This window comes from Schistocerca piceifrons, chromosome X (assembly GCF_021461385.2).
Source record: "Schistocerca piceifrons isolate TAMUIC-IGC-003096 chromosome X, iqSchPice1.1, whole genome shotgun sequence".
NCBI classification, from domain to species: domain Eukaryota; kingdom Metazoa; phylum Arthropoda; class Insecta; order Orthoptera; family Acrididae; genus Schistocerca; species Schistocerca piceifrons.
The window spans coordinates 312,073,657-312,080,826 of record NC_060149.1 but is presented as its reverse complement, the minus strand read 5'-3'; the positions used below and the strand labels follow the sequence as shown (position 1 = coordinate 312,080,826).

At 41.1% G+C, this 7,170-nt stretch overlaps 1 non-coding gene across 1 annotated transcript; it reads right to left on the bottom strand.

Annotated features, from left to right (window-relative positions):
- Nucleotides 1–4,510: 4,510 nt before the first annotated feature.
- Trnaf-gaa lies at nucleotides 4,511–4,592 on the bottom strand. Its single transcript is given in 2 exon segments — nucleotides 4,511–4,545; nucleotides 4,555–4,592. It is a non-coding gene; the product is annotated as a tRNA-Phe (tRNA).
- Nucleotides 4,593–7,170: the final 2,578 nt, after the last annotated feature.

Here is a 7,170-nt window from a genome sequence, read left to right as displayed (position 1 = left end):
GCTTTGACTTTTAAATAAATGAAAATTGTGTTCACAGATATAGATAATCACAATTTTGGACAACTTATTTGTAATAAAATTTATTAGATTTTTATTTTTTAAATAAATGAAAATTTCAGTTATGGATATCCATAAATTTTTAAATGGGGGCACAACAAAACTAAAATCGTGATTTCATATCGATAAATTTAAAAAGAAAGTTCTCTTTGGTCTAGAAATCTTATAAATATATTACTCTCGTTTGTTTTTGTTTTGTCTCACTAATTTTACAGCACCTCAACATCGGGTATCTCAGCAACAGGAACACATTTATTCCACTGTCCACAGTTTCTCAAGGATACATGAAATCCTGGGGACTCACCATCCAGGATATAGCCTATCTGCTGGCACACTCTGATGCCAAGTCCACCTCAACCAGTACATTTTTGCTCTCCAAAAACAGCCAGGCCCCACAAAACACTGTTTAAAGTGTGAGATTTATCGCATCTCATTACACCTAGCACACTCAGCTGCTTTCCAATATTTTGCACCTGTTTTTTCTATCTATTAAGCGCAGGAAATTTCCTATCAAATCATTCCTACTGTCACTCTTATTACAGGTACTTAAATTGACGATAAAAACTATTCCAGTTTTATTACCTTTAAATTGTTACTAACTATCGGATTTCACAAGGAACCACAAAGATAACCTATGAGAAATTAGGGCTCATATGGAAGCATATAGATATTCGTTTTTCCTTCGATCTATTTGCGAATGAACAGGAAAAAAAATGTATAATAGTGGTACTGCGATAACGCGCTCTTTCGCTCATCGACAGCCATTCTGCAACATAAATTGTCCACCTACCTCGATACTGCTGCAGATCTGCACACGTAACTCCTGACTGCAGCTACTTAAGAGATCTCAGAAAAGCAGTGTTGAAGAAACTGAGATTTCATAACTAGACGTCGGAGGCCGCTATAAGTCCAAAAGCTGGAAATAGTCTTGTGAACTCTAAAGAATAAATCGGTAATGGGTTGCTGTTCAAATTTATAAGCTCAAAGGTTCACTTAAACTTGCATTAGGATTTTTTTATTGCTATTAAGCAAGATCATCAGCCCACATGTGTTCAAATCTTTAAAGTTCCTTTTCACAGTCCTCATCACACTCAAACAGCCAGACCTTTTCCTATCCAATTCCGAAATCATTTACGAAAGTAACACAGTCAATAAACTGCTATTTACTTTTGCACTCGGCATTCAGTAGTTGTCTTTAAATAAAGTTTTTGCTGGCCATAACTACTCAATAAAAAAAATTTACTTAGCACCGCCACGCTTTTAGTTCAAAGTTTACACACGCGATTTTTCTCCAGAACAAACTATCTCTCGACTCTTAAAATTTCACAAATAGTTAATGGTAAACTCCAGCTACCTTTATCACTGTACCGAAACGCGGACGTCACAATATCACTTCATTTTACGCATAATTCGTTCGGACACTCTCAGCATGACCGGCTCCTTCGAAAGCTAGTCCACCACTTCATTCTTCTCTCTGCCTCTACAAGCACCTCTATCTCATGTGTTAAGTGGCAAACCGTCTCACTTCTTATTGGCTGTACAGAATTACCGCCAATCAGAACTGACTTTCAGGGCGCGGCTCGCGCCAAAGTCTAGCAAGAACCAACCACTGCTCTCAGCTCATTGACGTCACTAAAATAAGCATCTCAAAACTCTCTTGTTAAACAAATAAAATGAAATAAACTTTAAGCTGTAATTTACGTCTGGAATTTAACTATATAGTCGGGAACGTTCTGGCTGTCTCTTACATATTCGAACATGCTTGGACATCCGTCATCCACTAGTAGGGGAATGTAATAATAGTAATGAGTATGATGGGCAAACATCTATTAGGAGCACTACGAATGTAGTGGTGTGGACATGTTGAGAATGTGGGTCTCACGGGGAGCATGCAAGGGATAAGTCCTTGCAGTTGCACTGTCCTCTGTGCCCTTGGTGGCTCAGATGGATAGAGCGTCTACCATGTAAGCAGGAGATCCTGGGTTAGAGTCCCAGTCGGGGCAGACGTTTTCAATATGTCCCCAATGAAGTATATCAACGCCTGTTTGCAGCTAGGGTGTCCATTTAATTATCATTTCATTCTAGCAAAAGCTGCATGGTCATAAAGGGTAACTGTTCTTTCGGGAACAGATACTACCTTCATATAAAGATTGGTAATATACAATATGTATAACAACCAATACGGAACAATAAGAATGGGAGGCCAAGAACGAAGTGCTCGGATTTAAAAGAGTATAAGACAGGAATACAGCCTTTCTCCCCTTATATTCAACCTTTACATCAAAGACGCAATGATGGAAATAGAAGATGGGTTCAGGAGAGGGATTAAAATTCATGCTAAAAGAATATAAGTGCTAAGACTGGCTTATGACATTACTAGTAGGGAGATGGGAGCACGAGCGCAATTTTTATATCAAATCGATCTGCAAATTAATTAAAGAGATCAATTAATTACCCCTCCTCCCCAGCCACACCCACCTCAACCCCCAGATGATTACAAGAATAATATTCACGAAGGACTGTCTCAATCCTTCCAAAGGAGATCTAGCACACAAAATAGTGGAACTGGGATGATGATGTGCCATCATCGTGGATCTTTAAGGGTATAAAAGGGGTGTAATAGGCACTACAGGATGCCTTGGTTTGTTGTTAGTACTGGAGAATCCAGACAATATTGTTACCAGGTATCGGTAATATAACTTGCATCGAAGATGTTATGCTCTTCAGTAGGATGAATTTAAATGTGCTTACATCCGATACAGAATCGTTTTGCGACGAGTTTTTCGCTCCTTGCAGGTCTTTAGCACAGTCGCAAATAACGTATAAGTGATTGAAATCGAGACTTCGCGATTAATATGCATGCATAGTTGTGTATGTGTAGAGCTGTGAATGACAGACAGTTGTGGTTCTAATGCATAACTTGCTAACTGTTCATCTATAAAGTATGCTGCCAGGGATGGGCACTCTCTAGGTAGGGGGAAGGGAAACTCTCACATAGCAGGATGCTAAGTGCTGTCGACATGCTCTCAACTAACAAATAACTAATAACTAAGATAAAAACATTATCCGAAATCTACAGTTGGTAGAGGTCCTGACATGGTTGTGGGGGGTATCAGAGTTGGAAGGTGTAAACAAAAGTAGTGAAGCTCATCTGGTAAGCAAAAGGAGCATACACTTATGAGAAAAAATATCAGAGCAGTTGCAGAGATCAACTCAGTACACATGTCAACTCCCTGTTGCAGATCTCAAAACAGTAGAGTGAAAGTCAGATGATGTGTAGAACTGTGCCAGACTTTTGAGTTGGCATCAAGCGTGTCGCTACATGAGTTCGCAGACAAGCTCTCTGATGTGCCGTAGCAGTACATATATTTTCCAGACTACAAGTTTCCAATCTGCACCACTCGTTGAGCCTCATCTAGGTACAAGGCGAGTGTTACTATACTTTTCATGGTCTCACTATCCAAAACGAATGCATGTAGATCATCGGGAAGAGGGGAATTCTTAGGATTTTTTAGTAGACTGCTGCGTAGGACACGCAAATATCCTCGCATAACATCAAATAACACATGGGTATGCCGGTAATATGACCATATTACAAAATGAAAAATATCAAAAAAACGTGAAAAAATGACTTAAAATTGGTAAACATCGAGAAAAACCTGGTATAATTACAACAAATTAATGGGAAATACGTAAAATTGAGGAAATACTACGAAAAATGTAAAACCGCGAAAAAAAGTGCAACATTACGTAAATTTACTGAGAATACATAAAATTAGAGAAAAAGTAGCATGAAAAGCAGGGAACTGAGGTGAGTTGGGGGAACCCAGACACTCAAGATCGAGAAGAGCTTAAAAATTATGCTCTGGCTGCATTCACTTTTAAACCTTCCCGTCCCCCTGTAAACTATGCGGGTTTTCATAACACATATTTCAGCAGAGGGAACATACGTATTACATAGAGTCGCTGTATTAATGCATGCAAAACATATGTATCCCAATCCATAACTGTGTTGTCACACATGCAGCCGAATATAGATATTACCGAGTTATGGCTCGTTCTCACAAACAGTATTATTCCCTAAGTATTAAGGAGAAGAATCAATGCCTTTATCACACTTAAGCCATTCCCTAGAGTCTTCCGTAGGAGAGTGCACCGATGCCACATGTATCACCTTTAATAGTGTAAGGGTGGTGTACTCGAGAGATATGGTTTTAGGACGAAATTGCTATATTATCCTACACATGAGCAAAACTACCTAACTTCAGACCAGGACTTCTTTGTGCAAAGGAAATGCTAGCGGAGCTGCAGTGGTGCTATTGTAAACAGCATTAAGACAAAAAAAAGGTTCAAATGGCTCTGAGCGCTATGGGACTTAACTTATGAGGTCATCAGTCCCCCAGAACTTAGAACTACTTAAACCCAACTAACCTAAAGACATCACACACATCCATGCCCGAGGCAGGATTCGAACCTGCGACCGTAGCGGTCGCGCGGTTTCAGACTAGCGCCTAGAACCGCTCGGCCACCCAGGCCGGGGCATTAAGACAGTTACATCTCCTTTGGCTACTGATTGTGGTGCTTAGTCTCTCGTAAGAAGTTACTCCTTCTTCATGTGTATTTTCGTGCAGCAGGGTGTGGGTGGAACCTCAATGTATCAGCTATCGAAAATATTCGTGTTGGTTATTACTCACTGTATTTCCTAGTTAGACATAGCCGCCTGCATCAAAACCAATACTACTCCTAATTATAAGAGTGACTAATGCTGGAAGTGTGATTAACGGTACGTACATTTCCGACTTAAAAAGACATATAAAATCCATTAATTTCCTAAGAGACAGAACAGCTGTCTCTGGACTTCATTGAAGTTGGTTAATAAGCTGCTCAAGCGGTGAATATACACTGATGATGCCACTGTAGAACAACAGAATAGTGTAGAAGGAAGTAGTTTTATCATTTTAAAGTTTGTCACCATAGTGATTGGGGTAGGAAACTTGCAGGGTGATTGTATGTCTGATGCTGGACAAATATATCCCACACTAGAGTATTAAGAGCATTGCATTCTGCACGACTTATACTCAAGAAACTATATGCCATTAACAATACAGCATTTTTAGAAGCAGAACCACGTAACAATACGAGTGTGTGTTTATGCTCTACAATCATTTCTCTCGTGATGGTACCTTCCTGGTACTGACTCCAGACAGGGGGATAAATAATTCTTCAGAATTGATAGCATGGCTGATGTACGTGAAATTTTTCAAACTCCATCTGTCTGGAGCTCCATCATGTATAAACCATACATTTCTTCTTAACCATCTGTTATATTACGACAACACTCTCATGTCTACTATCCACCGATAAAGACTACCCTGCTCGACACCTACTCGTCTGGAGAGATCTTGTGCTTTTGGAAGGGTGCCTTGGGTAAGACTGGTGCTGCAGGGAGGATTGATCAAGGACAATGTACGAGGACGATCGATGACAGTGAGTCCAAGGCGTCGAACTGTTGCAGATGTCGCAGCGATCGTGTGTGGCCTAGCATTGTCATGCTGAAGGAGAGCGTGCTCCATGTGTGGCCAAACTCTTCGAATTCGTGCTTTCAGCTTTCCAGCCGTGCGATCTGAGGCTCTTTGCCACACTTCGCGCGGCTCTCCCCGTCGGAGGTTCGAGTCCTTCCTCGGGCATGGGTGTGTGTGTTGTCATTAACGTAACTTCGTTTTAGTTAAATTAAGTTGTGTGTAAGCCTAGGGACTGATGACCTCAGCAGTTTGGTCCCATAGGAGCTTACTTGAGTTCATGGTGATGCCTTTAGGCATGAATTCCAAATGCACCACACCTTGAACATAACAGAACACTATAAACATGACTTCGTCTGCTGGTGGCACGGTCTTGAACCCGATTCCGATGAGTTTCGTCAGTTGCCGTAAGCTATCGTCCACTCCGAGCTCTGTCACACACGTTGAGATTAGCATCACAATTTCCTTCATTACGAGTACGAACAATCCAACGTCATTACTGATGTCGACACGATCATCACTGTAAACAGCTTTCATTCTCCAATGGTTTTAAATTGGAGGTGCGTTTTCTGCGCTTAGAAACTGGATTACAGCACGCTGTTTCTCGCGCAACGACATAGTTACAAATTGCGACGTTACATGCTACAATTCGGAGCCCTCTAGCAGCAGAGGGTTGCAACTTGCGAAAACGAAGCGGTAAAGTCGACCACATAATATGCATGGCATGTAATACCTCAACCGATACTGGGAACAGAAGAAAAAATTCAGAGGCATTACTCTTCAGCACGCCCTCGAAGGTACATAAGGTGAAACACAATTCCACCGAAAAATTTCGAAGGTTGTTCTTCAGAGAAATTTTCTGAGTATTTTGGTATAAATGACCCGTGGTCACTGAAGGCTTGTTGCAGAGTAATTGCATTTTGTTCGTTTTTGTACTCCCATTTATCTTTGTATAAGACATAAAATATCTGCACAGCAGTACAAATGTCGACGATATGCGCGATGTGTCTTGTTTTGAAATAAACTTTGTCCATTCACTCACAATACTTGCTGTTAACAACAGTCCGATTTCGCTAATGCTCGGTTGTGTCTCGGGTCTGTTTTTTCCCGTAGTTGTCTGTTAATAGTAATACACAGCAATATGGACAGGTTTCCTGATGAAGAGATGATCAATTTGCGTCTCGTGTATAGGTTCACTTAAAGCAATGGGAAAGGGACATTACGACTCTATGGTGAGCTGTTATGCAACGATGAAAACTACATCACGCCATATTCACTGCCGGCCGTTGTGGCCGAGTGGTTCTAGGGGCTTCAGTCCGGAACCGCGCTGCTGCTATGGTCACAGGTTCGAATCCTGCCTCGGGCATGGATGTGTGTGATGTCCTTAGGTAAGTTAGGTTTAAGTAGTTCTAAGTCTAGGGGACTGATGACCTCAGAAGTTAAGTCCCATAGTTCTCAGAGCCATTTGAACCATATTCACTACTGCTCGGCACGTTATGTGTTCCCACCCATCCCCATGTGTGGGTACGACCGTCATTGTCGATCAAGATCGTTTTGATGGTTCAGGTGTTATGGTGTGGTGAGGCATAATGCT